Source organism: Phyllobates terribilis, unplaced genomic scaffold (assembly GCF_046119375.1).
Source record: "Phyllobates terribilis strain yellow unplaced genomic scaffold, ASM4611937v1 Scaffold_34__1_contigs__length_13252353, whole genome shotgun sequence".
Lineage (NCBI taxonomy): Eukaryota > Metazoa > Chordata > Amphibia > Anura > Dendrobatidae > Phyllobates > Phyllobates terribilis.
In genome coordinates, this window is record NW_027362794.1 from 5201560 (window position 1) to 5228835 (window position 27276).

At 45.6% G+C, this 27276-nt stretch overlaps 19 non-coding genes and 2 pseudogenes across 19 annotated transcripts; all 21 read left to right on the forward strand.

Moving 5' to 3' along the window:
• Positions 1–519: 519 nt before the first annotated feature.
• On the forward strand, positions 520–710 carry LOC141181616 (U2 spliceosomal RNA). Its single transcript, XR_012257176.1, has one exon. It is a non-coding gene; the product is annotated as a U2 spliceosomal RNA (small nuclear RNA).
• A 1118-nt stretch (positions 711–1828) lies between these two features.
• LOC141181841 (U2 spliceosomal RNA) lies at positions 1829–2019 on the forward strand. Its single transcript, XR_012257380.1, has one exon. It is a non-coding gene; the product is annotated as a U2 spliceosomal RNA (small nuclear RNA).
• Positions 2020–3134: 1115 nt separating this feature from the next.
• On the forward strand, positions 3135–3325 carry LOC141181846 (U2 spliceosomal RNA). The gene has a single exon (XR_012257385.1). It is a non-coding gene; the product is annotated as a U2 spliceosomal RNA (small nuclear RNA).
• A 1118-nt stretch (positions 3326–4443) lies between these two features.
• LOC141181396 (U2 spliceosomal RNA) lies at positions 4444–4634 on the forward strand. Its single transcript, XR_012256977.1, has one exon. It is a non-coding gene; the product is annotated as a U2 spliceosomal RNA (small nuclear RNA).
• Positions 4635–5747: 1113 nt separating this feature from the next.
• On the forward strand, positions 5748–5938 carry LOC141181714 (U2 spliceosomal RNA). Its single transcript, XR_012257265.1, has one exon. It is a non-coding gene; the product is annotated as a U2 spliceosomal RNA (small nuclear RNA).
• A 1118-nt stretch (positions 5939–7056) lies between these two features.
• LOC141181617 (U2 spliceosomal RNA) lies at positions 7057–7247 on the forward strand. Its single transcript, XR_012257177.1, has one exon. It is a non-coding gene; the product is annotated as a U2 spliceosomal RNA (small nuclear RNA).
• Positions 7248–8362: 1115 nt separating this feature from the next.
• Positions 8363–8553, forward strand: LOC141181618 (U2 spliceosomal RNA). The gene has a single exon (XR_012257178.1). It is a non-coding gene; the product is annotated as a U2 spliceosomal RNA (small nuclear RNA).
• Positions 8554–9668: 1115 nt separating this feature from the next.
• Positions 9669–9760, forward strand: LOC141182162 (U2 spliceosomal RNA; annotated as a pseudogene).
• An 811-nt stretch (positions 9761–10571) lies between these two features.
• On the forward strand, positions 10572–10751 carry LOC141182008 (U2 spliceosomal RNA; annotated as a pseudogene).
• Positions 10752–11867: 1116 nt separating this feature from the next.
• On the forward strand, positions 11868–12058 carry LOC141181397 (U2 spliceosomal RNA). Its single transcript, XR_012256978.1, has one exon. It is a non-coding gene; the product is annotated as a U2 spliceosomal RNA (small nuclear RNA).
• Positions 12059–13173: 1115 nt separating this feature from the next.
• LOC141181400 (U2 spliceosomal RNA) lies at positions 13174–13364 on the forward strand. Its single transcript, XR_012256980.1, has one exon. It is a non-coding gene; the product is annotated as a U2 spliceosomal RNA (small nuclear RNA).
• Positions 13365–14481: 1117 nt separating this feature from the next.
• On the forward strand, positions 14482–14672 carry LOC141181401 (U2 spliceosomal RNA). The gene has a single exon (XR_012256981.1). It is a non-coding gene; the product is annotated as a U2 spliceosomal RNA (small nuclear RNA).
• A 1112-nt stretch (positions 14673–15784) lies between these two features.
• LOC141181621 (U2 spliceosomal RNA) lies at positions 15785–15975 on the forward strand. The gene has a single exon (XR_012257180.1). It is a non-coding gene; the product is annotated as a U2 spliceosomal RNA (small nuclear RNA).
• A 1117-nt stretch (positions 15976–17092) lies between these two features.
• On the forward strand, positions 17093–17283 carry LOC141181402 (U2 spliceosomal RNA). Its single transcript, XR_012256982.1, has one exon. It is a non-coding gene; the product is annotated as a U2 spliceosomal RNA (small nuclear RNA).
• A 1122-nt stretch (positions 17284–18405) lies between these two features.
• LOC141181403 (U2 spliceosomal RNA) lies at positions 18406–18596 on the forward strand. Its single transcript, XR_012256983.1, has one exon. It is a non-coding gene; the product is annotated as a U2 spliceosomal RNA (small nuclear RNA).
• Positions 18597–19716: 1120 nt separating this feature from the next.
• On the forward strand, positions 19717–19907 carry LOC141181404 (U2 spliceosomal RNA). The gene has a single exon (XR_012256984.1). It is a non-coding gene; the product is annotated as a U2 spliceosomal RNA (small nuclear RNA).
• Positions 19908–21022: 1115 nt separating this feature from the next.
• LOC141181405 (U2 spliceosomal RNA) lies at positions 21023–21213 on the forward strand. Its single transcript, XR_012256985.1, has one exon. It is a non-coding gene; the product is annotated as a U2 spliceosomal RNA (small nuclear RNA).
• Positions 21214–22333: 1120 nt separating this feature from the next.
• Positions 22334–22524, forward strand: LOC141181406 (U2 spliceosomal RNA). Its single transcript, XR_012256986.1, has one exon. It is a non-coding gene; the product is annotated as a U2 spliceosomal RNA (small nuclear RNA).
• Positions 22525–23645: 1121 nt separating this feature from the next.
• On the forward strand, positions 23646–23836 carry LOC141181407 (U2 spliceosomal RNA). Its single transcript, XR_012256987.1, has one exon. It is a non-coding gene; the product is annotated as a U2 spliceosomal RNA (small nuclear RNA).
• A 1120-nt stretch (positions 23837–24956) lies between these two features.
• Positions 24957–25147, forward strand: LOC141181408 (U2 spliceosomal RNA). The gene has a single exon (XR_012256988.1). It is a non-coding gene; the product is annotated as a U2 spliceosomal RNA (small nuclear RNA).
• A 1121-nt stretch (positions 25148–26268) lies between these two features.
• Positions 26269–26459, forward strand: LOC141181789 (U2 spliceosomal RNA). Its single transcript, XR_012257333.1, has one exon. It is a non-coding gene; the product is annotated as a U2 spliceosomal RNA (small nuclear RNA).
• Positions 26460–27276: the final 817 nt, after the last annotated feature.

Consider the following 27276-nt stretch of genomic DNA (forward strand, 5'->3'; position numbering starts at 1 on the left):
CTGTTGCTTATGGCGGTCTCTGTGAGCTTCTCAGTGACATTCAGCCATCCAGGTATCCCGCCTGCAGTAGACGGAATGTGGCAATGGAACGCTGGCTGCGCGTGTCATAATAGGCTCTGAGCCTTTATATACCTGCGCACAGCAGCAGCCACCTTCAGTCTGCTGCTGGACAGCCAGCAGCAGCAGCAGCAGGAGAGGTAATTAATCAGCAACCCTCCTGCTAAGGGTAGACAGCTGCTCGTTCCACCCCCCCCCCCCCGCCTTAATTGGTTCTCCTCCCTTCCAACGGTGTTGAGGCGGGTGGGAACAGCCGGGGGTTGAGGGTACTGTGCTAAAAGAGGTGGAGTTATGCAGATCTAAAACGCGTGGATTGCAGCAGCAGCAAGCCGAAAAGTGCAGGCATGTGAGGGATCTAGAGGTTGACAGCATGTCTTCTTAACGGGAGTCCAGGTGGCCATCTCCACAAATGGACTTTTCAGAATCCTTGGGTGGCACCGTAGTCGGAAACCAATTCTGGTTATCGCTTCTCGGCCTTTTGGCTAAGATCAAGTGTAGTATCTGTTCTTATCAGTTTAATATCTGATACGTCCCCTATCTGGGGACCATATATTAAATGGATTTTTAGAACAGGGAGATGGAAAAAGAGCTTGCTCTGTCCACTCCACGCATTGACCTGGTATTGCAGGATCTCCAGGACCGGTGCACCCCTTCTTTAATGCAGTTTCTAAAATCAGAAAGAATTGAATTCAATGCTTTTTGTTCATTTGGCTTGTTTGTCGGATTTTGGGATGGACTCTTTGGCTTTGCTTTTCTTCTCCTCATTGGATTTTTCATGTTAAAAGTTGCAGAAGCCAGATGACAAGCTCATTTTGGTTCAACTTCAGCAACTGTGCATTGCATTGCCATGTAATGTAATGCAATGCTATCTATCTAGCTCTCCCTCTATACTTCCTTTTGGATAAACAGACATATTAGGCAAGCATTTTGGAGCTTTCACCTAAATAACTACAGGTGGTGAGATAAGCTGCACAATATAATTGACCTTTCAGTATATTGTTGCACACACACCATCTATTTAGCAAATGCCCTTGTTATCAACAGCAGCCTTTTAAACTCACCTGAGCTAACAGGTATGTGAGCTGGTTACTCTGCTGCGCTTAAAATTTCTTTTTTGGTTTGCTACAATGCCTTTTCTGAAACGTTGTCTCCCTCTGCTGGAACACTGACTTCTTTCATTTAATGCCTGCAGACTATAAAAGAGAAACCAACCCAAAAAGTTTGGTTGATTAGTCTGTGGCATTCTTTTAAACTGTTGCTTATGGCGGTCTCTGTGAGCTTCTCAGTGACATTCAGCCATCCAGGTATCCCGCCTGCAGTAGACGGAATGTGGCAATGGAACGCTGGCTGCGCGTGTCATAATAGGCTCTGAGCCTTTATATACCTGCGCACAGCAGCAGCCACCTTCAGTCTGCTGCTGGACAGCCAGCAGCAGCAGCAGCAGGAGAGGTAATTAATCAGCAACCCTCCTGCTAAGGGTAGACAGCTGCTCGTTCCACCCCCCCCCCCCCGCCTTAATTGGTTCTCCTCCCTTCCAACGGTGTTGAGGCGGGTGGGAACAGCCGGGGGTTGAGGGTACTGTGCTAAAAGAGGTGGAGTTATGCAGATCTAAAACGCGTGGATTGCAGCAGCAGCAAGCCGAAAAGTGCAGGCATGTGAGGGATCTAGAGGTTGACAGCATGTCTTCTTAACGGGAGTCCAGGTGGCCATCTCCACAAATGGACTTTTCAGAATCCTTGGGTGGCACCGTAGTCGGAAACCAATTCTGGTTATCGCTTCTCGGCCTTTTGGCTAAGATCAAGTGTAGTATCTGTTCTTATCAGTTTAATATCTGATACGTCCCCTATCTGGGGACCATATATTAAATGGATTTTTAGAACAGGGAGATGGAAAAAGACCTTGCTCTGTCCACTCCACGCATTGACCTGGTATTGCAGTATCTCCAGGACCGGTGCACCCCTTCTTTAATGCAGTTTCTAAAATCAGAAAGAATTGAATTCAATGCTTTTTGTTCATTTGGCTTGTTTGTCGGATTTTGGGATGGACTCTTTGGCTTTGCTTTTCTTCTCCTCATTGGATTTTTCATGTTAAAAGTTGCAGAAGCCAGATGACAAGCTCATTTTGGTTCAACTTCAGCAACTGTGCAGTGCATTGCCATGTAATGTAATGCAATGCTATCTATCTAGCTCTCCCTCTATACTTCCTTTTGGATAAACAGACATATTAGGCAAGCATTTTGGAGCTTTCACCTAAATAACTACAGGTGGTGAGATAAGCTGCACAATATAATTGACCTTTCAGTATATTGTTGCACACACACCATCTATTTAGCAAATGCCCTTGTTATCAACAGCAGCCTTTTAAACTCACCTGAGCTAACAGGTATGTGAGCTGGTTACTCTGCTGCACTTAAAATTTCTTTTTTGGTTTGCTACAATGCCTTTTCTGAAACGTTGTCTCCCTCTGCTGGAACACTGACTTCTTTCATTTAATGCCTGCAGACTATAAAAGAGAAACCAACCCAAAAAGTTTGGTTGATTAGTCTGTGGCATTCTTTTAAACTGTTGCTTATGGCGGTCTCTGTGAGCTTCTCAGTGACATTCAGCCATCCAGGTATCCCGCCTGCAGTAGACGGAATGTGGCAATGGAACGCTGGCTGCGCGTGTCATAATAGGCTCTGAGCCTTTATATACCTGCGCACAGCAGCAGCCACCTTCAGTCTGCTGCTGGACAGCCAGCAGCAGCAGCAGCAGGAGAGGTAATTAATCAGCAACCCTCCTGCTAAGGGTAGACAGCTGCTCGTTCCACCCCCCCCCCGCCTTAATTGGTTCTCCTCCCTTCCAACGGTGTTGAGGCGGGTGGGAACAGCCGGGGGTTGAGGGTACTGTGCTAAAAGAGGTGGAGTTATGCAGATCTAAAACGCGTGGATTGCAGCAGCAGCAAGCCGAAAAGTGCAGGCATGTGAGGGATCTAGAGGTTGACAGCATGTCTTCTTAACGGGAGTCCAGGTGGCCATCTCCACAAATGGACTTTTCAGAATCCTTGGGTGGCACCGTAGTCGGAAACCAATTCTGTTTATCGCTTCTCGGCCTTTTGGCTAAGATCAAGTGTAGTATCTGTTCTTATCAGTTTAATATCTGATACGTCCCCTATCTGTGGACCATATATTAAATGGATTTTTAGAACAGGGAGATGGAAAAAGAGCTTGCTCTGTCCACTCCACGCATTGACCTGGTATTGCAGGATCTCCAGGACCGGTGCACCCCTTCTTTAATGCAGTTTCTAAAATCAGAAAGAATTGAATTCAATGCTTTTTGTTCATTTGGCTTGTTTGTCGGATTTTGGGATGGACTCTTTGGCTTTGCTTTTCTTCTCCTCATTGGATTTTTCATGTTAAAAGTTGCAGAAGCCAGATGACAAGCTCATTTTGGTTCAACTTCAGCAACTGTGCATTGCATTGCCATGTAATGTAATGCAATGCTATCTATCTAGCTCTCCCTCTATACTTCCTTTTGGATAAACAGACATATTAGGCAAGCATTTTGAAGCTTTCACCTAAATAACTACAGGTGGTGAGATAAGCTGCACAATATAATTGACCTTTCAGTATATTGTTGCACACACACCATCTATTTAGCAAATGCCCTTGTTATCAACAGCAGCCTTTTAAACTCACCTGAGCTAACAGGTATGTGCGCTAGTTACTCTGCTGCGCTTAAAATTTCTTTTTTGGTTTGCTACAATGCCTTTTCTGAAACGTTGTCTCCCTCTGCTGGAACACTGACTTCTTTCATTTAATGCCTGCAGACTATAAAAGAGAAACCAACCCAAAAAGTTTGGTTGATTAGTCTGTGGCATTCTTTTAAACTGTTGCTTATGGCGGTCTCTGTGAGCTTCTCAGTGACATTCAGCCATCCAGGTATCCCGCCTGCAGTAGACGGAATGTGGCAATGGAACGCTGGCTGCGCGTGTCATAATAGGCTCTGAGCCTTTATATACCTGCGCACAGCAGCAGCCACCTTCAGTCTGCTGCTGGACAGCCAGCAGCAGCAGCAGCAGGAGAGGTAATTAATCAGCAACCCTCCTGCTAAGGGTAGACAGCTGCTCGTTCCACCCCCTCCCCCCCGCCTTAATTGGTTCTCCTCCCTTCCAACGGTGTTGAGGCGGGTGGGAACAGCCGGGGGTTGAGGGTACTGTGCTAAAAGAGGTGGAGTTATGCAGATCTAAAACGCGTGGATTGCAGCAGCAGCAAGCCGAAAAGTGCAGGCATGTGAGGGATCTAGAGGTTGACAGCATGTCTTCTTAACGGGAGTCCAGGTGGCCATCTCCACAAATGGACTTTTCAGAATCCTTGGGTGGCACCGTAGTCGGAAACCAATTCTGGTTATCGCTTCTCGGCCTTTTGGCTAAGATCAAGTGTAGTATCTGTTCTTATCAGTTTAATATCTGATACGTCCCCTATCTGGGGACCATATATTAAATGGATTTTTAGAACAGGGAGATGGAAAAAGAGCTTGCTCTGTCCACTCCACGCATTGACCTGGTATTGCAGTATCTCCAGGACCGGTGCACCCCTTCTTTAATGCAGTTTCTAAAATCAGAAAGAATTGAATTCAATGCTTTTTGTTCATTTGGTTTGTTTGTCGGATTTTGGGATGGACTCTTTTGCTTTGCTTTTCTTCTCATTGGATTTTTCATGTTAAAAGTTGCAGAAGCCAGATGACAAGCTCATTTTGGTTCAACTTCAGCAACTGTGCATTGCATTGCCATGTAATGTAATGCAATGCTATCTATCTAGCTCTCCCTCTATACTTCCTTTTGGATAAACAGACATATTAGGCAAGCATTTTGGAGCTTTCACCTAAATAACTACAGGTGGTGAGATAAGCTGCACAATATAATTGACCTTTCAGTATATTGTTGCACACACACCATATATTTAGCAAATGCCCTTGTTATCAACAGCAGCCTTTTAAACTCACCTGAGCTAACAGGTATGTGAGCTGGTTACTGTGCTGCGCTTAAAATTTCTTTTTTGGTTTGCTACAATGCCTTTTCTGAAACGTTGTCTCCCTCTGCTGGAACACTGACTTCTTTCATTTAATGCCTGCAGACTATAAAAGAGAAACCAACCCAAAAAGTTTGGTTGATTAGTCTGTGGCATTCTTTTAAACTGTTGCTTATGGCGGTCTCTGTGAGCTTCTCAGTGACATTCAGCCATCCAGGTATCCCGCCTGCAGTAGACGGAATGTGGCAATGGAACGCTGGCTGCGCGTGTCATAATAGGCTCTGAGCCTTTATATACCTGCGCACAGCAGCAGCCACCTTCAGTCTGCTGCTGGACAGCCAGCAGCAGCAGCAGCAGGAGAGGTAATTAATCAGCAACCCTCCTGCTAAGGGTAGACAGCTGCTCGTTCCACCCCCCCCCCCGCCTTAATTGGTTCTCCTCCCTTCCAACGGTGTTGAGGCGGGTGGGAACAGCCGGGGGTTGAGGGTACTGTGCTAAAAGAGGTGGAGTTATGCAGATCTAAAACGCGTGGATTGCAGCAGCAGCAAGCCGAAAAGTGCAGGCATGTGAGGGATCTAGAGGTTGACAGCATGTCTTCTTAACGGGAGTCCAGGTGGCCATCTCCACAAATGGACTTTTCAGAATCCTTGGGTGGCACCGTAGTCGGAAACCAATTCTGGTTATCGCTTCTCGGCCTTTTGGCTAAGATCAAGTGTAGTATCTGCTCTTATCAGTTTAATATCTGATACGTCCCCTATCTGGGGACCATATATTAAATGGATTTTTAGAACAGGGAGATGGAAAAAGAGCTTGCTCTGTCCACTCCACGCATTGACCTGGTATTGCAGTATCTCCAGGACCGGTGCACCCCTTCTTTAATGCAGTTTCTAAAATCAGAAAGAATTGAATTCAATGCTTTTTGTTCATTTGGCTTGTTTGTCGGATTTTGGGATGGACTCTTTGGCTTTGCTTTTCTTCTCCTCATTGGATTTTTCATGTTAAAAGTTGCAGAAGCCAGATGACAAGCTAATTTTGGTTCAACTTCAGCAACTGTGCATTGCATTGCCATGTAATGTAATGCAATGCTATCTATCTAGCTCTCCCTCTATACTTCCTTTTTTATAAACAGACATATTAGGCAAGCATTTTGGAGCTTTCACCTAAATAACTACAGGTGGTGAGATAAGCTGCACAATATAATTGACCTTTCAGTATATTGTTGCACACACACCATCTATTTAGCAAATGCCCTTGTTATCAACAGCAGCCTTTTAAACTCACCTGAGCTAACAGGTATGTGAGCTGGTTACTCTGCTGCGCTTAAAATTTCTTTTTTGGTTTGCTACAATGCCTTTTCTGAAACGTTGTCTCCCTCTGCTGGAACACTGACTTCTTTCATTTAATGCCTGCAGACTATAAAAGAGAAACCAACCCAAAAAGTTTGGTTGATTAGTCTGTGGCATTCTTTTAAACTGTTGCTTATGGCGGTCTCTGTGAGCTTCTCAGTGACATTCAGCCATCCAGGTATCCCGCCTGCAGTAGACGGAATGTGGCAATGGAACGCTGGCTGCGCGTGTCATAATAGGCTCTGAGCCTTTATATACCTGCGCACAGCAGCAGCCACCTTCAGTCTGCTGCTGGACAGCCAGCAGCAGCAGCAGCAGGAGAGGTAATTAATCAGCAACCCTCCTGCTAAGGGTAGACAGCTGCTCGTTCCACCCCCCCCCCCCCGCCTTAATTGGTTCTCCTCCCTTCCAACGGTGTTGAGGCGGGTGGGAACAGCCGGGGGTTGAGGGTACTGTGCTAAAAGAGGTGGAGTTATGCAGATCTAAAACGCGTGGATTGCAGCAGCAGCAAGCCGAAAAGTGCAGGCATGTGAGGGATCTAGAGGTTGACAGCATGTCTTCTTAACGGGAGTCCAGGTGGCCATCTCCACAAATGGACTTTTCAGAATCCTTGGGTGGCACCGTAGTCGGAAACCAATTCTGGTTATCGCTTCTCGGCCTTTTGGCTAAGATCAAGTGTAGTATCTGTTCTTATCAGTTTAATATCTGATACGTCCCCTATCTGGGGACCATATATTAAATGGATTTTTAGAACAGGGAGATGGAAAAAGAGCTTGCTCTGTCCACTCCACGCATTGACCTGGTATTGCAGGATCTCCAGGACCGGTGCACCCCTTCTTTAATGCAGTTTCTAAAATCAGAAAGAATTGAATTCAATGCTTTTTGTTCATTTGGCTTGTTTGTCGGATTTTGGGATGGACTCTTTGGCTTTGCTTTTCTTCTCCTCATTGGATTTTTCATGTTAAAAGTTGCAGAAGCCAGATGACAAGCTCATTTTGGTTCAACTTCAGCAACTGTGCATTGCATTGCCATGTAATGTAATGCAATGCTATCTATCTAGCTCTCCCTCTATACTTCCTTTTGGATAAACACACATATTAGGCAAGCATTTTGGAGCTTTCACCTAAATAACTACAGGTGGTGAGATAAGCTGCACAATATAATTGACCTTTCAGTATATTGTTGCACACACACCATCTATTTAGCAAATGCCCTTGTTATCAACAGCAGCCTTTTAAACTCACCTGAGCTAACAGGTATGTGAGCTGGTTACTCTGCTGCGCTTAAAATTTCTTTTTTGGTTTGCTACAATGCCTTTTCTGAAACGTTGTCTCCCTCTGCTGGAACACTGACTTCTTTCATTTAATGCCTGCAGACTATAAAAGAGAAACCAACCCAAAAAGTTTGGTTGATTAGTCTGTGGCATTCTTTTAAACTGTTGCTTATGGCGGTCTCTGTGAGCTTCTCAGTGACATTCAGCCATCCAGGTATCCCGCCTGCAGTAGACGGAATGTGGCAATGGAACGCTGGCTGCGCGTGTCATAATAGGCTCTGAGCCTTTATATACCTGCGCACAGCAGCAGCCACCTTCAGTCTGCTGCTGGACAGCCAGCAGCAGCAGCAGCAGGAGAGATAATTAATCAGCAACCCTCCTGCTAAGGGTAGACAGCTGCTCGTTCCACCCCCCCCCCGCCTTAATTGGTTCTCCTCCCTTCCAACGGTGTTGAGGCGGGTGGGAACAGCCGGGGGTTGAGGGTACTGTGCTAAAAGAGGTGGAGTTATGCAGATCTAAAACGCGTGGATTGCAGCAGCAGCAAGCCGAAAAGTGCAGGCATGTGAGGGATCTAGAGGTTGACAGCATGTCTTCTTAACGGGAGTCCAGGTGGCCATCTCCACAAATGGACTTTTCAGAATCCTTGGGTGGCACCGTAGTCGGAAACCAATTCTGGTTATCGCTTCTCGGCCTTTTGGCTAAGATCAAGTGTAGTATCTGTTCTTATCAGTTTAATATCTGATACGTCCCCTATCTGGGGACCATATATTAAATGGATTTTTAGAACAGGGAGATGGAAAAAGAGCTTGCTCTGTCCACTCCACGCATTGACCTGGTATTGCAGGATCTCCAGGACCGGTGCACCCCTTCTTTAATGCAGTTTCTAAAATCAGAAAGAATTGAATTCAATGCTTTTTGTTCATTTGGCTTGTTTGTCGGATTTTGGGATGGACTCTTTGGCTTTGCTTTTCTTCTCCTCATTGGATTTTTCATGTTAAAAGTTGCAGAAGCCAGATGACAAGCTCATTTTGGTTCAACTTCAGCAACTGTGCATTGCATTGCCATGTAATGTAATGCAATGCTATCTATCTAGCTCTCCCTCTATACTTCCTTTTGGATAAACAGACATATTAGGCAAGCATTTTGGAGCTTTCACCTAAATAACTACAGGTGGTGAGATAAGCTGCACAATATAATTGACCTTTCAGTATATTGTTGCACACACACCATCTATTTAGCAAATGCCCTTGTTATCAACAGCAGCCTTTTAAACTCACCTGAGCTAACAGGTATGTGAGCTGGTTACTCTGCTGCGCTTAAAATTTCTTTTTTGGTTTGCTACAATGCCTTTTCTGAAACGTTGTCTCCCTCTGCTGGAACACTGACTTCTTTCATTTAATGCCTGCAGACTATAAAAGAGAAACCAACCCAAAAAGTTTGGTTGATTAGTCTGTGGCATTCTTTTAAACTGTTGCTTATGGCGGTCTCTGTGAGCTTCTCAGTGACATTCAGCCATCCAGGTATCCCGCCTGCAGTAGACGGAATGTGGCAATGGAACGCTGGCTGCGCGTGTCATAATAGGCTCTGAGCCTTTATATACCTGCGCACAGCAGCAGCCACCTTCAGTCTGCTGCTGGACAGCCAGCAGCAGCAGCAGCAGGAGAGGTAATTAATCAGCAACCCTCCTGCTAAGGGTAGACAGCTGCTCGTTCCACCCCCCCCCCGCCTTAATTGGTTCTCCTCCCTTCCAACGGTGTTGAGGCGGGTGGGAACAGCCGGGGGTTGAGGGTACTGTGCTAAAAGAGGTGGAGTTATGCAGATCTAAAACGCGTGGATTGCAGCAGCAGCAAGCCGAAAAGTGCAGGCATGTGAGGGATCTAGAGGTTGACAGCATGTCTTCTTAACGGGAGTCCAGGTGGCCATCTCCACAAATGGACTTTTCAGAATCCTTGGGTGGCACCGTAGTTGGAAACCAATTCTGGTTATCGCTTCTCGGCCTTTTGGCTAAGATCAAGTGTAGTATCTTTCGAAAAGGCGGTTTTGGATGTTGGCCGCCCTAGTAGATTGATACATTATGCACACTGGGGTTTAGGCGCTTGTTAGTACGCCAGGTGGCTAATATAGTCATCTGGTGGAAAGCATGGCCCCCCAGGATCGACGCCATTGGGCCGGGGAAGATCGAAAGCCCGAAGTGTGAAGTGCCCCAGGAGTGGTGACCCTGGGGTGCCTTAACTCACTGGGATTGGGAACCCCACTTGAGTTTATGGCACATTTGCACAAGCACTTCAAATTTTCTTTCTTCGCACACACCCTTATTCCGGGCCTTCTGGCCTTAGGATGGGGAATTTTTCAATTCCCGGTCGAAGGTCCGGGCAGTATTATACTGTGAAACCTTCACTATTTATTTAATTTCTTTGTCACTGTGTGTCCACTTATTCACGTGTGTCACGTCCTACTAGGATTTTGTCGGGATGCGGTTCCCTTACGGGTTCCTCTCTTGGCAGGTCTAGGGGGGGAGTGTGTGGCCATCAGGTTCCGCTCCCCCCTGAACCCCCCTGGCTCTCCTCTTTCGGGAGGAGAGCGTTGTTGGCTCCCCTCTTCCGGGAGGGGAGCACAGTCTTTGGCTCCCAGTGCCTTGCTCGGGTGAGAACTCGGGCAGGTGCTGGGGGTAAGATTGGGTCGCCTCTGGCTTCGGCTGGAGGTGGCTTTTTGTCCCTGTTCCTCGCTGTGGCCTTTTGGCTCGGAGGGACGGGGAATGGTTTGGGGGACCCTTCTCCTTTTGGAGAGGGTTTCAAGAAGACCAGCATCCTAGTGCACTTTTTTTGTGGCACTTGTCACTTTTTTAAGCGCACTCGGGTTTTGTACACAAATTCGGGCTTTCGATAAAAAATCTGTTAAAAAAAAAAAAAAAAAATCTGTTCTTATCAGTTTAATATCTGATACGTCCCCTATCTGGGGACCATATATTAAATGGATTTTTAGAACAGGGAGATGGAAAAAGAGCTTGCTCTGTCCACTCCACGCATTGACCTGGTATTGCAGTATCTCCAGGACCGGTGCACCCCTTCTTTAATGCAGTTTCTAAAATCAGAAAGAATTGAATTCAATGCTTTTTGTTCATTTGGCTTGTTTGTCGGATTTTGGGATGGACTCTTTGGCTTTGCTTTTCTTCTCCTCATTGGATTTTTCATGTTAAAAGTTGCAGAAGCCAGATGACAAGCTCATTTTGGTTCAACTTCAGCAACTGTGCATTGCATTGCCATGTAATGTAATGCAATGCTATCTATCTAGCTCTCCCTCTATACTTCCTTTTGGATAAACAGACATATTAGGCAAGCATTTTGGAGCTTTCACCTAAATAACTACAGGTGGTGAGATAAGCTGCACAATATAATTGACCTTTCAGTATATTGTTGCACACACACCATCTATTTAGCAAATGCCCTTGTTATCAACAGCAGCCTTTTAAACTCACCTGAGCTAACAGGTATGTGAGCTGGTTACTCTGCTGCGCTTAAAATTTCTTTTTTGGTTTGCTACAATGCCTTTTCTGAAACGTTGTCTCCCTCTGCTGGAACACTGACTTCTTTCATTTAATGCCTGCAGACTATAAAAGAGAAACCAACCCAAAAAGTTTGGTTGATTAGTCTGTGGCATTCTTTTAAACTGTTGCTTATGGCGGTCTCTGTGAGCTTCTCAGTGACATTCAGCCATCCAGGTATCCCGCCTGCAGTAGACGGAATGTGGCAATGGAACGCTGGCTGCGCGTGTCATAATAGGCTCTGAGCCTTTATATACCTGCGCACAGCAGCAGCCACCTTCAGTCTGCTGCTGGACAGCCAGCAGCAGCAGCAGCAGGAGAGGTAATTAATCAGCAACCCTCCTGCTAAGGGTAGACAGCTGCTCGTTCCACCCCCCCCCCCGCCTTAATTGGTTCTCCTCCCTTCCAACGGTGTTGAGGCGGGTGGGAACAGCCGGGGGTTGAGGGTACTGTGCTAAAAGAGGTGGAGTTATGCAGATCTAAAACGCGTGGATTGCAGCAGCAGCAAGCCGAAAAGTGCAGGCATGTGAGGGATCTAGAGGTTGACAGCATGTCTTCTTAACGGGAGTCCAGGTGGCCATCTCCACAAATGGACTTTTCAGAATCCTTGGGTGGCACCGTAGTCGGAAACCAATTCTGGTTATCGCTTCTCGGCCTTTTGGCTAAGATCAAGTGTAGTATCTGTTCTTATCAGTTTAATATCTGATACGTCCCCTATCTGGGGACCATATATTAAATGGATTTTTAGAACAGGGAGATGGAAAAAGAGCTTGCTCTGTCCACTCCACGCATTGACCTGGTATTGCAGTATCTCCAGGACCGGTGCACCCCTTCTTTAATGCAGTTTCTAAAATCAGAAAGAATTGAATTCAATGCTTTTTGTTCATTTGGCTTGTTTGTCGGATTTTGGGATGGACTCTTTGGCTTTGCTTTTCTTCTCCTCATTGGATTTTTCATGTTAAAAGTTGCAGAAGCCAGATGACAAGCTCATTTTGGTTCAACTTCAGCAACTGTGCATTGCATTGCCATGTAATGTAATGCAATGCTATCTATCTAGCTCTCCCTCTATACTTCCTTTTGGATAAACAGACATATTAGGCAAGCATTTTGGAGCTTTCACCTAAATAACTACAGGTGGTGAGATAAGCTGCACAATATAATTGACCTTTCAGTATATTGTTGCACACACACCATCTATTTAGCAAATGCCCTTGTTATCAACAGCAGCCTTTTAAACTCACCTGAGCTAACAGGTATGTGAGCTGGTTACTCTGCTGCGCTTAAAATTTCTTTTTTGGTTTGCTACAATGCCTTTTCTGAAACATTGTCTCCCTCTGCTGGAACACTGACTTCTTTCATTTAATGCCTGCAGACTATAAAAGAGAAACCAACCAAAAAAGTTTGGTTGATTAGTCTGTGGCATTCTTTTAAACTGTTGCTTATGGCGGTCTCTGTGAGCTTCTCAGTGACATTCAGCCATCCAGGTATCCCGCCTGCAGTAGACGGAATGTGGCAATGGAACGCTGGCTGCGCGTGTCATAATAGGCTCTGAGCCTTTATATACCTGCGCACAGCAGCAGCCACCTTCAGTCTGCTGCTGGACAGCCAGCAGCAGCAGCAGCAGGAGAGGTAATTAATCAGCAACCCTCCTGCTAAGGGTAGACAGCTGCTCGTTCCACCCACCCCCCGCCTTAATTGGTTCTCCTCCCTTCCAACGGTGTTGAGGCGGGTGGGAACAGCCGGGGGTTGAGGGTACTGTGCTAAAAGAGGTGGAGTTATGCAGATCTAAAACGCGTGGATTGCAGCAGCAGCAAGCCGAAAAGTGCAGGCATGTGAGGGATCTAGAGGTTGACAGCATGTCTTCTTAACGGGAGTCCAGGTGGCCATCTCCACAAATGGACTTTTCAGAATCCTTGGGTGGCACCGTAGTCGGAAACCAATTCTGGTTATCGCTTCTCGGCCTTTTGGCTAAGATCAAGTGTAGTATCTGTTCTTATCAGTTTAATATCTGATACGTCCCCTATCTGGGGACCATATATTAAATGGATTTTTAGAACAGGGAGATGGAAAAAGAGCTTGCTCTGTCCACTCCACGCATTGACCTGGTATTGCAGTATCTCCAGGACCGGTGCACCCCTTCTTTAATGCAGTTTCTAAAATCAGAAAGAATTGAATTCAATGCTTTTTGTTCATTTGGCTTGTTTGTCGGATTTTGGGATGGACTCTTTGACTTTGCTTTTCTTCTCCTCATTGGATTTTTCATGTTAAAAGTTGCAGAAGCCAGATGACAAGCTCATTTTGGTTCAACTTCAGCAACTGTGCATTGCATTGCCATGTAATGTAATGCAATGCTATCTATCTAGCTCTCCCTCTATACTTCCTTTTGGATAAACAGACATATTAGGCAAGCATTTTGGAGCTTTCACCTAAATAACTACAGGTGGTGAGATAAGCTGCACAATATAATTGACCTTTCAGTATATTGTTGCACACACACCATCTATTTAGCAAATGCCCTTGTTATCAACAGCAGCCTTTTAAACTCACCTGAGCTAACAGGTATGTGAGCTGGTTACTCTGTTGCGCTTAAAATTTCTTTTTTGGTTTGCTACAATGCCTTTTCTGAAACGTTGTCTCCCTCTGCTGGAACACTGACTTCTTTCATTTAATGCCTGCAGACTATAAAAGAGAAACCAACCCAAAAAGTTTGGTTGATTAGTCTGTGGCATTCTTTTAAACTGTTGCTTATGGCGGTCTCTCTGAGCTTCTCAGTGACATTCAGCCATCCAGGTATCCCGCCTGCAGTAGACGGAATGTGGCAATGGAACGCTGGCTGCGCGTGTCATAATAGGCTCTGAGCCTTTATATACCTGCGCACAGCAGCAGCCACCTTCAGTCTGCTGCTGGACAGCCAGCAGCAGCAGCAGCAGGAGAGGTAATTAATCAGCAACCCTCCTGCTAAGGGTAGACAGCTGCTCGTTCCACCCCCCCCCCCCGCCTTAATTGGTTCTCCTCCCTTCCAACGGTGTTGAGGCGGGTGGGAACAGCCGGGGGTTGAGGGTACTGTGCTAAAAGAGGTGGAGTTATGCAGATCTAAAACGCGTGGATTGCAGCAGCAGCAAGCCGAAAAGTGCAGGCATGTGAGGGATCTAGAGGTTGACAGCATGTCTTCTTAACGGGAGTCCAGGTGGCCATCTCCACAAATGGACTTTTCAGAATCCTTGGGTGGCACCGTAGTCGGAAACCAATTCTGGTTATCGCTTCTCGGCCTTTTGGCTAAGATCAAGTGTAGTATCTGTTCTTATCAGTTTAATATCTGATACGTCCCCTATCTGGGGACCATATATTAAATGGATTTTTAGAACAGGGAGATGGAAAAAGAGCTTGCTCTGTCCACTCCACGCATTGACCTGGTATTGCAGTATCTCCAGGACCGGTGCACCCCTTCTTTAATGCAGTTTCTAAAATCAGAAAGAATTGAATTCAATGCTTTTTGTTCATTTGGCTTGTTTGTCGGATTTTGGGATGGACTCTTTGGCTTTGCTTTTCTTCTCCTCATTGGATTTTTCATGTTAAAAGTTGCAGAAGCCAGATGACAAGCTCATTTTGGTTCAACTTCAGCAACTGTGCATTGCATTGCCATGTAATGTAATGCAATGCTATCTATCTAGCTCTCCCTCTATACTTCCTTTTGGATAAACAGACATATTAGGCAAGCATTTTGGAGCTTTCACCTAAATAACTACAGGTGGTGAGATAAGCTGCACAATATAATTGACCTTTCAGTATATTGTTGCACACACACCATCTATTTAGCAAATGCCCTTGTTATCAACAGCAGCCTTTTAAACTCACCTGAGCTAACAGGTATGTGAGCTGGTTACTCTGCTGCGCTTAAAATTTCTTTTTTGGTTTGCTACAATGCCTTTTCTGAAACGTTGTCTCCCTCTGCTGGAACACTGACTTCTTTCATTTAATGCCTGCAGACTATAAAAGAGAAACCAACCCAAAAAGTTTGGTTGATTAGTCTGTGGCATTCTTTTAAACTGTTGCTTATGGCGGTCTCTGTGAGCTTCTCAGTGACATTCAGCCATCCAGGTATCCCGCCTGCAGTAGACGGAATGTGGCAATGGAACGCTGGCTGCGCGTGTCATAATAGGCTCTGAGCCTTTATATACCTGCGCACAGCAGCAGCCACCTTCAGTCTGCTGCTGGACAGCCAGCAGCAGCAGCAGGAGAGGTAATTAATCAGCAACCCTCCTGCTAAGGGTAGACAGCTGCTCGTTCCACCCCCCCCCCGCCTTAATTGGTTCTCCTCCCTTCCAACGGTGTTGAGGCGGGTGGGAACAGCCGGGGGTTGAGGGTACTGTGCTAAAAGAGGTGGAGTTATGCAGATCTAAAACGCGTGGATTGCAGCAGCAGCAAGCCGAAAAGTGCAGGCATGTGAGGGATCTAGAGGTTGACAGCATGTCTTCTTAACGGGAGTCCAGGTGGCCATCTCCACAAATGGACTTTTCAGAATCCTTGGGTGGCACCGTAGTCGGAAACCAATTCTGGTTATCGCTTCTCGGCCTTTTGGCTAAGATCAAGTGTAGTATCTGTTCTTATCAGTTTAATATCTGATACGTCCCCTATCTGGGGACCATATATTAAATGGATTTTTAGAACAGGGAGATGGAAAAAGAGCTTGCTCTGTCCACTCCACGCATTGACCTGGTATTGCAGGATCTCCAGGACCGGTGCACCCCTTCTTTAATGCAGTTTCTAAAATCAGAAAGAATTGAATTCAATGCTTTTTGTTCATTTGGCTTGTTTGTCGGATTTTGGGATGGACTCTTTGGCTTTGCTTTTCTTCTCCTCATTGGATTTTTCATGTTAAAAGTTGCAGAAGCCAGATGACAAGCTCATTTTGGTTCAACTTCAGCAACTGTGCATTGCATTGCCATGTAATGTAATGCAATGCTATCTATCTAGCTCTCCCTCTATACTTCCTTTTGGATAAACAGACATATTAGGCAAGCATTTTGGAGCTTTCACCTAAATAACTACAGGTGGTGAGATAAGCTGCACAATATAATTGACCTTTCAGTATATTGTTGCACACACACCATCTATTTAGCAAATGCCCTTGTTATCAACAGCAGCCTTTTAAACTCACCTGAGCTAACAGGTATGTGAGCTGGTTACTCTGCTGCGCTTAAAATTTCTTTTTTGGTTTGCTACAATGCCTTTTCTGAAACGTTGTCTCCCTCTGCTGGAACACTGACTTCTTTCATTTAATGCCTGCAGACTATAAAAGAGAAACCAACCCAAAAAGTTTGGTTGATTAGTCTGTGGCATTCTTTTAAACTGTTGCTTATGGCGGTCTCTGTGAGCTTCTCAGTGACATTCAGCCATCCAGGTATCCCGCCTGCAGTAGACGGAATGTGGCAATGGAACGCTGGCTGCGCGTGTCATAATAGGCTCTGAGCCTTTATATACCTGCGCACAGCAGCAGCCACCTTCAGTCTGCTGCTGGACAGCCAGCAGCAGCAGCAGGAGAGGTAATTAATCAGCAACCCTCCTGCTAAGGGTAGACAGCTGCTCGTTCCACCCCCCCCCCCCCCCGCCTTAATTGGTTTTCCTCCCTTCCAACGGTGTTGAGGCGGGTGGGAACAGCCGGGGGTTGAGGGTACTGTGCTAAAAGAGGTGGAGTTATGCAGATCTAAAACGCGTGGATTGCAGCAGCAGCAAGCCGAAAAGTGCAGGCATGTGAGGGATCTAGAGGTTGACAGCATGTCTTCTTAACGGGAGTCCAGGTGGCCATCTCCACAAATGGACTTTTCAGAATCCTTGGGTGGCACCGTAGTCGGAAACCAATTCTGGTTATCGCTTCTCGGCCTTTTGGCTAAGATCAAGTGTAGTATCTGTTCTTATCAGTTTAATATCTGATACGTCCCCTATCTGGGGACCATATATTAAATGGATTTTTAGAACAGGGAGATGGAAAAAGAGCTTGCTCTGTCCACTCCACGCATTGACCTGGTATTGCAGTATCTCCAGGACCGGTGCACCCCTTCTTTAATGCAGTTTCTAAAATCAGAAAGAATTGAATTCAATGCTTTTTGTTCATTTGGCTTGTTTGTCGGATTTTGGGATGGACTCTTTGGCTTTGCTTTTCTTCTCCTCATTGGATTTTTCATGTTAAAAGTTGCAGAAGCCAGATGACAAGCTCATTTTGGTTCAACTTCAGCAACTGTGCATTGCATTGCCATGTAATGTAATGCAATGCTATCTATCTAGCTCTCCCTCTATACTTCCTTTTGGATAAACAGACATATTAGGCAAGCATTTTGGAGCTTTCACCTAAATAACTACAGGTGGTGAGATAAGCTGCACAATATAATTGACCTTTCAGTATATTGTTGCACACACACCATCTATTTAGCAAATGCCCTTGTTATCAACAGCAGCCTTTTAAACTCACCTGAGCTAACAGGTATGTGAGCTGGTTACTCTGCTGCGCTTAAAATTTCTTTTTTGGTTTGCTACAATGCCTTTTCTGAAACGTTGTCTCCCTCTGCTGGAACACTGACTTCTTTCATTTAATGCCTGCAGACTATAAAAGAGAAACCAACCCAAAAAGTTTGGTTGATTAGTCTGTGGCATTCTTTTAAACTGTTGGTAATGGCGGTCTCTGTGAGCTTCTCAGTGACATTCAGCCATCCAGGTATCCCGCCTGCAGTAGACGGAATGTGGCAATGGAACGCTGGCTGCGCGTGTCATAATAGGCTCTGAGCCTTTATATACCTGCGCACAGCAGCAGCCACCTTCAGTCTGCTGCTGGACAGCCAGCAGCAGCAGCAGCAGCAGGAGAGGTAATTAATCAGCAACCCTCCTGCTAAGGGTAGACAGCGGCTCGTTCCACCCCCCCCCCCCCCGCCTTAATTGGTTCTCCTCCCTTCCAACGGTGTTGAGGCGGGTGGGAACAGCCGGGGGTTGAGGGTACTGTGCTAAAAGAGGTGGAGTTATGCAGATCTAAAACGCGTGGATTGCAGCAGCAGCAAGCCGAAAAGTGCAGGCATGTGAGGGATCTAGAGGTTGACAGCATGTCTTCTTAACGGGAGTCCACGTGGCCATCTCCACAAATGGACTTTTCAGAATCCTTGGGTGGCACCGTAGTCGGAAACCAATTCTGGTTATCGCTTCTCGGCCTTTTGGCTAAGATCAAGTGTAGTATCTGTTCTTATCAGTTTAATATCTGATACGTCCCCTATCTGGGGACCATATATTAAATGGATTTTTAGAACAGGGAGATGGAAAAAGAGCTTGCTCTGTCCACTCCACGCATTGACCTGGTATTGCAGTATCTCCAGGACCGGTGCACCCCTTCTTTAATGCAGTTTCTAAAATCAGAAAGAATTGAATTCAATGCTTTTTGTTCATTTGGCTTGTTTGTCGGATTTTGGGATGGACTCTTTGGCTTTGCTTTTCTTCTCCTCATTGGATTTTTCATGTTAAAAGTTGCAGAAGCCAGATGACAAGCTCATTTTGGTTCAACTTCAGCAACTGTGCATTGCATTGCCATGTAATGTAATGCAATGCTATCTATCTAGCTCTCCCTCTATACTTCCTTTTGGATAAACAGACATATTAGGCAAGCATTTTGGAGCTTTCACCTAAATAACTACAGGTGGTGAGATAAGCTGCACAATATAATTGACCTTTCAGTATATTGTTGCACACACACCATCTATTTAGCAAATGCCCTTGTTATCAACAGCAGCCTTTTAAACTCACCTGAGCTAACAGGTATGTGAGCTGGTTACTCTGCTGCGCTTAAAATTTCTTTTTTGGTTTGCTACAATGCCTTTTCTGAAACGTTGTCTCCCTCTGCTGGAACACTGACTTCTTTCATTTAATGCCTGCAGACTATAAAAGAGAAACCAACCCAAAAAGTTTGGTTGATTAGTCTGTGGCATTCTTTTAAACTGTTGGTAATGGCGGTCTCTGTGAGCTTCTCAGTGACATTCAGCCATCCAGGTATCCCGCCTGCAGTAGACGGAATGTGGCAATGGAACGCTGGCTGCGCGTGTCATAATAGGCTCTGAGCCTTTATATACCTGCGCACAGCAGCAGCCACCTTCAGTCTGCTGCTGGACAGCCAGCAGCAGCAGCAGCAGCAGGAGAGGTAATTAATCAGCAACCCTCCTGCTAAGGGTAGACAGCTGCTCGTTCCACCCCCCCCCCCCGCCTTAATTGGTTCTCCTCCCTTCCAACGGTGTTGAGGCGGGTGGGAACAGCCGGGGGTTGAGGGTACTGTGCTAAAAGAGGTGGAGTTATGCAGATCTAAAACGCGTGGATTGCAGCAGCAGCAAGCCGAAAAGTGCAGGCATGTGAGGGATCTAGAGGTTGACAGCATGTCTTCTTAACGGGAGTCCAGGTGGCCATCTCCACAAATGGACTTTTCAGAATCCTTGGGTGGCACCGTAGTCGGAAACCAATTCTGGTTATCGCTTCTCGGCCTTTTGGCTAAGATCAAGTGTAGTATCTGTTCTTATCAGTTTAATATCTGATACGTCCCCTATCTGGGGACCATATATTAAATGGATTTTTAGAACAGGGAGATGGAAAAAGAGCTTGCTCTGTCCACTCCACGCATTGACCTGGTATTGCAGTATCTCCAGGACCGGTGCACCCCTTCTTTAATGCAGTTTCTAAAATCAGAAAGAATTGAATTCAATGCTTTTTGTTCATTTGGCTTGTTTGTCGGATTTTGGGATGGACTCTTTGGCTTTGCTTTTCTTCTCCTCATTGGATTTTTCATGTTAAAAGTTGCAGAAGCCAGATGACAAGCTCATTTTGGTTCAACTTCAGCAACTGTGCATTGCATTGCCATGTAATGTAATGCAATGCTATCTATCTAGCTCTCCCTCTATACTTCCTTTTGGATAAACAGACATATTAGGCAAGCATTTTGGAGCTTTCACCTAAATAACTACAGGTGGTGAGATAAGCTGCACAATATAATTGACCTTTCAGTATATTGTTGCACACACACCATCTATTTAGCAAATGCCCTTGTTATCAACAGCAGCCTTTTAAACTCACCTGAGCTAACAGGTATGTGAGCTGGTTACTCTGCTGCGCTTAAAATTTCTTTTTTGGTTTGCTACAATGCCTTTTCTGAAACGATGTCTCCCTCTGCTGGAACACTGACTTCTTTCATTTAATGCCTGCAGACTATAAAAGAGAAACCAACCCAAAAAGTTTGGTTGATTAGTCTGTGGCATTCTTTTAAACTGTTGCTTATGGCGGTCTCTGTGAGCTTCTCAGTGACATTCAGCCATCCAGGTATCCCGCCTGCAGTAGACGGAATGTGGCAATGGAACGCTGGCTGCGCGTGTCATAATAGGCTCTGAGCCTTTATATACCTGCGCACAGCAGCAGCCACCTTCAGTCTGCTGCTGGACAGCCAGCAGCAGCAGCAGCAGGAGAGGTAATTAATCAGCAACCCTCCTGCTAAGGGTAGACAGCTGCTCGTTCCACCCCCCCCCCGCCTTAATTGGTTCTCCTCCCTTCCAACGGTGTTGAGGCGGGTGGGAACAGCCGGGGGTTGAGGGTACTGTGCTAAAAGAGGTGGAGTTATGCAGATCTAAAACGCGTGGATTGCAGCAGCAGCAAGCCGAAAAGTGCAGGCATGTGAGGGATCTAGAGGTTGACAGCATGTCTTCTTAACGGGAGTCCAGGTGGCCATCTCCACAAATGGACTTTTCAGAATCCTTGGGTGGCACCGTAGTCGGAAACCAATTCTGGTTATCGCTTCTCGGCCTTTTGGCTAAGATCAAGTGTAGTATCTGTTCTTATCAGTTTAATATCTGATACGTCCCCTATCTGGGGACCATATATTAAATGGATTTTTAGAACAGGGAGATGGAAAAAGAGCTTGCTCTGTCCACTCCACGCATTGACCTGGTATTGCAGTATCTCCAGGACCGGTGCACCCCTTCTTTAATGCAGTTTCTAAAATCAGAAAGAATTGAATTCAATGCTTTTTGTTCATTTGGGTTGTTTGTCGGATTTTGGGATGGACTCTTTGGCTTTGCTTTTCTTCTCCTCATTGGATTTTTCATGTTAAAAGTTGCAGAAGCCAGATGACAAGCTCATTTTGGTTCAACTTCAGCAACTGTGCATTGCATTGCCATGTAATGTAATGCAATGCTATCTATCTAGCTCTCCCTCTATACTTCCTTTTGGATAAACAGACATATTAGGCAAGCATTTTGGAGCTTTCACCTAAATAACTACAGGTGGTGAGATAAGCTGCACAATATAATTGACCTTTCAGTATATTGTTGCACACACACCATCTATTTAGCAAATGCCCTTGTTATCAACAGCAGCCTTTTAAACTCACCTGAGCTAACAGGTATGTGAGCTGGTTACTCTGCTGCGCTTAAAATTTCTTTTTTGGTTTGCTACAATGCCTTTTCTGAAACGTTGTCTCCCTCTGCTGGAACACTGACTTCTTTCATTTAATGCCTGCAGACTATAAAAGAGAAACCAACCCAAAAAGTTTGGTTGATTAGTCTGTGGCATTCTTTTAAACTGTTGCTTATGGCGGTCTCTGTGAGCTTCTCAGTGACATTCAGCCATCCAGGTGTCCCGCCTGCAGTAGACGGAATGTGGCAATGGAACGCTGGCTGCGCGTGTCATAATAGGCTCTGAGCCTTTATATACCTGCGCACAGCAGCAGCCACCTTCAGTCTGCTGCTGGACAGCCAGCAGCAGCAGCAGCAGGAGAGGTAATTAATCAGCAACCCTCCTGCTAAGGGTAGACAGCTGCTCGTTCCACCCCCCCCCCCTCCCGCCTTAATTGGTTTTCCTCCCTTCCAACGGTGTTGAGGCGGGTGGGAACAGCCGGGGGTTGAGGGTACTGTGCTAAAAGAGGTGGAGTTATGCAGATCTAAAACGCGTGGATTGCAGCAGCAGCAAGCCGAAAAGTGCAGGCATGTGAGGGATCTAGAGGTTGACAGCATGTCTTCTTAACGGGAGTCCAGGTGGCCATCTCCACAAATGGACTTTTCAGAATCCTTGGGTGGCACCGTAGTCGGAAACCAATTCTGGTTATCGCTTCTCGGCCTTTTGGCTAAGATCAAGTGTAGTATCTGTTCTTATCAGTTTAATATCTGATACGTCCCCTATCTGGGGACCATATATTAAATGGATTTTTAGAACAGGGAGATGGAAAAAGAGCTTGCTCTGTCCACTCCACGCATTGACCTGGTATTGCAGTATCTCCAGGACCGGTGCACCCCTTCTTTAATGCAGTTTCTAAAATCAGAAAGAATTGAATTCAATGCTTTTTGTTCATTTGGCTTGTTTGTCGGATTTTGGGATGGACTCTTTGGCTTTGCTTTTCTTCTCCTCATTGGATTTTTCATGTTAAAAGTTGCAGAAGCCAGATGACAAGCTCATTTTGGTTCAACTTCAGCAACTGTGCATTGCATTGCCATGTAATGTAATGCAATGCTATCTATCTAGCTCTCCCTCTATACTTCCTTTTGGATAAACAGACATATTAGGCAAGCATTTTGGAGCTTTCACCTAAATAACTACAGGTGGTGAGATAAGCTGCACAATATAATTGACCTTTCAGTATATTGTTGCACACACACCATCTATTTAGCAAATGCCCTTGTTATCAACAGCAGCCTTTTAAACTCACCTGAGCTAACAGGTATGTGAGCTGGTTACTCTGCTGCGCTTAAAATTTCTTTTTTGGTTTGCTACAATGCCTTTTCTGAAACGTTGTCTCCCTCTGCTGGAACACTGACTTCTTTCAATTAATGCCTGCAGACTATAAAAGAGAAACCAACCGAAAAAGTTTGGTTGATTAGTCTGTGGCATTCTTTTAAACTGTTGCTTATGGCGGTCTCTGTGAGCTTCTCAGTGACATTCAGCCATCCAGGTATCCCGCCTGCAGTAGACGGAATGTGGCAATGGAATGCTGGCTGCGCGTGTCATAATAGGCTCTGAGCCTTTATATACCTGCGCACAGCAGCAGCCACCTTCAGTCTGCTGCTGGACAGCCAGCAGCAGCAGCAGCAGGAGAGGTAATTAATCAGCAACCCTCCTGCTAAGGGTAGACAGCTGCTCGTTCCAAGATCCCCCCCCCCTCGGCCTAATTGGTTCTCCTCCCTTCCAACGGTGTTGAGGCGGGTGGGAACAGCCGGGGGTTGAGGGTACTGTGATAAAAGAGGTGGAGTTATGCAGATCTAAAACGCGTGGATTGCAGCAGCAGCAAGCCGAAAAGTGCAGGCATGTGAGGGATCTAGAGGTTGACAGCATGTCTTCTTAACGGGAGTCCAGGTGGCCATCTCCACAAATGGACTTTTCAGAATCCTTGGGTGGCACCGTAGTCAGAAACCAATTCTGGTTATCGCTTCTCGGCCTTTTGGCTAAGATCAAGTGTAGTATCTGTTCTTATCAGTTTAATATCTGATACGTCCCCTATCTGGGGACCATATATTAAATGGATTTTTAGAACAGGGAGATGGAAAAAGAGCTTGCTCTGTCCACTCCACGCATTGACCTGGTATTGCAGTATCTCCAGGACCGGTGCACCCCTTCTTTAATGCAGTTTCTAAAATCAGAAAGAATTGAATTCAATGCTTTTTGTTCATTTGGGTTGTTTGTCGGATTTTGGGATGGACTCTTTGGCTTTGCTTTTCTTCTCCTCATTGGATTTTTCATGTTAAAAGTTGCAGAAGCCAGATGACAAGCTCATTTTGGTTCAACTTCAGCAACTGTGCATTGCATTGCCATGTAATGTAATGCAATGCTATCTATCTAGCTCTCCCTCTATACTTCCTTTTGGATAAACAGACATATTAGGCAAGCATTTTGGAGCTTTCACCTAAATAACTACAGGTGGTGAGATAAGCTGCACAATATAATTGACCTTTCAGTATATTGTTGCACACACACCATCTATTTAGCAAATGCCCTTGTTATCAACAGCAGCCTTTTAAACTCACCTGAGCTAACAGGTATGTGAGCTGGTTACTCTGCTGCGCTTAAAATTTCTTTTTTGGTTTGCTACAATGCCTTTTCTGAAACGTTGTCTCCCTCTGCTGGAACACTGACTTCTTTCATTTAATGCCTGCAGACTATAAAAGAGAAACCAACCCAAAAAGTTTGGTTGATTAGTCTGTGGCATTCTTTTAAACTGTTGCTTATGGCGGTCTCTGTGAGCTTCTCAGTGACATTCAGCCATCCAGGTGTCCCGCCTGCAGTAGACGGAATGTGGCAATGGAACGCTGGCTGCGCGTGTCATAATAGGCTCTGAGCCTTTATATACCTGCGCACAGCAGCAGCCACCTTCAGTCTGCTGCTGAACAGCCAGCAGCAGCAGCAGCAGGAGAGGTAATTAATCAGCAACCCTCCTGCTAAGGGTAGACAGCTGCTCGTTCCACCCCCCCCCCCTCCCGCCTTAATTGGTTTTCCTCCCTTCCAACGGTGTTGAGGCGGGTGGGAACAGCCGGGGGTTGAGGGTACTGTGCTAAAAGAGGTGGAGTTATGCAGATCTAAAACGCGTGGATTGCAGCAGCAGCAAGCCGAAAAGTGCAGGCATGTGAGGGATCTAGAGGTTGACAGCATGTCTTCTTAACGGGAGTCCAGGTGGCCATCTCCACAAATGGACTTTTCAGAATCCTTGGGTGGCACCGTAGTCGGAAACCAATTCTGGTTATCGCTTCTCGGCCTTTTGGCTAAGATCAAGTGTAGTATCTGTTCTTATCAGTTTAATATCTGATACGTCCCCTATCTGGGGACCATATATTAAATGGATTTTTAGAACAGGGAGATGGAAAAAGAGCTTGCTCTGTCCACTCCACGCATTGACCTGGTATTGCAGTATCTCCAGGACCGGTGCACCCCTTCTTTAATGCAGTTTCTAAAATCAGAAAGAATTGAATTCAATGCTTTTTGTTCATTTGGCTTGTTTGTCGGATTTTGGGATGGACTCTTTGGCTTTGCTTTTCTTCTCCTCATTGGATTTTTCATGTTAAAAGTTGCAGAAGCCAGATGACAAGCTCATTTTGGTTCAACTTCAGCAACTGTGCATTGCATTGCCATGTAATGTAATGCAATGCTATCTATCTAGCTCTCCCTCTATACTTCCTTTTGGATAAACAGACATATTAGGCAAGCATTTTGGAGCTTTCACCTAAATAACTACAGGTGGTGAGATAAGCTGCACAATATAATTGACCTTTCAGTATATTGTTGCACACACACCATCTATTTAGCAAATGCCCTTGTTATCAACAGCAGCCTTTTAAACTCACCTGAGCTAACAGGTATGTGAGCTGGTTACTCTGCTGCGCTTAAAATTTCTTTTTTGGTTTGCTACAATGCCTTTTCTGAAACGTTGTCTCCCTCTGCTGGAACACTGACTTCTTTCATTTAATGCCTGCAGACTATAAAAGAGAAACCAACCGAAAAAGTTTGGTTGATTAGTCTGTGGCATTCTTTTAAACTGTTGCTTATGGCGGTCTCTGTGAGCTTCTCAGTGACATTCAGCCATCCAGGTATCCCGCCTGCAGTAGACGGAATGTGGCAATGGAATGCTGGCTGCGCGTGTCATAATAGGCTCTGAGCCTTTATATACCTGCGCACAGCAGCAGCCACCTTCAGTCTGCTGCTGGACAGCCAGCAGCAGCAGCAGCAGGAGAGGTAATTAATCAGCAACCCTCCTGCTAAGGGTAGACAGCTGCTCGTTCCAAGATCCCCCCCCCCTCGGCCTAATTGGTTCTCCTCCCTTCCAACGGTGTTGAGGCGGGTGGGAACAGCCGGGGGTTGAGGGTACTGTGATAAAAGAGGTGGAGTTATGCAGATCTAAAACGCGTGGATTGCAGCAGCAGCAAGCCGAAAAGTGCAGGCATGTGAGGGATCTAGAGGTTGACAGCATGTCTTCTTAACGGGAGTCCAGGTGGCCATCTCCACAAATGGACTTTTCAGAATCCTTGGGTGGCACCGGAGTCGGAAACCAATTCTGGTTATCGCTTCTCGGCCTTTTGGCTAAGATCAAGTGTAGTATCTGTTCTTCTCAGTTTAATATCTGATACGTCCCCTATCTGGGGACCATATATTAAATGGATTTTTAGAACAGGGAGATGGAAAAAGAGCTTGCTCTGTCCACTCCACGCATTGACCTGGTATTGCAGTATCTCCAGGACCGGTGCACCCCTTCTTTAATGCAGTTTCTAAAATCAGAAAGAATTGAATTCAATGCTTTTTGTTCATTTGGCTTGTTTGTCGGATTTTGGGATGGACTCTTTGGCTTTGCTTTTCTTCTCCTCATTGGATTTTTCATGTTAAAAGTTGCAGAAGCCAGATGACAAGCTCATTTTGGTTCAACTTCAGCAACTGTGCATTGCATTGCCATGTAATGTAATGCAATGCTATCTATCTAGCTCTCCCTCTATACTTCCTTTTGGATAAACAGACATATTAGGCAAGCATTTTGGAGCTTTCACCTAAATAACTACAGGTGGTGAGATAAGCTGCACAATATAATTGACCTTTCAGTATATTGTTGCACACACACCATCTATTTAGCAAATGCCCTTGTTATCAACAGCAGCCTTTTAAACTCACCTGAGCTAACAGGTATGTGAGCTGGTTACTCTGCTGCGCTTAAAATTTCTTTTTTGGTTTGCTACAATGCTTTTTCTGAAACGTTGTCTCCCTCTGCTGGAACACTGACTTCTTTCATTTAATGCCTGCAGACTATAAAAGAGGAACCAACCCAAAAAGTTTGGTTGATTAGTCTGTGGCATTCTTTTAAACTGTTGCTTATGGCGGTCTCTGTGAGCTTCTCAGTGACATTCAGCCATCCAGGTATCCCGCCTGCAGTAGACGGAATGTGGCAATGGAACGCTGGCTGCGCGTGTCATAATAGGCTCTGAGCCTTTATATACCTGCGCACAGCAGCAGCCACCTTCAGTCTGCTGCTGGACAGCCAGCAGCAGCAGCAGGAGAGGTAATTAATCAGCAACCCTCCTGC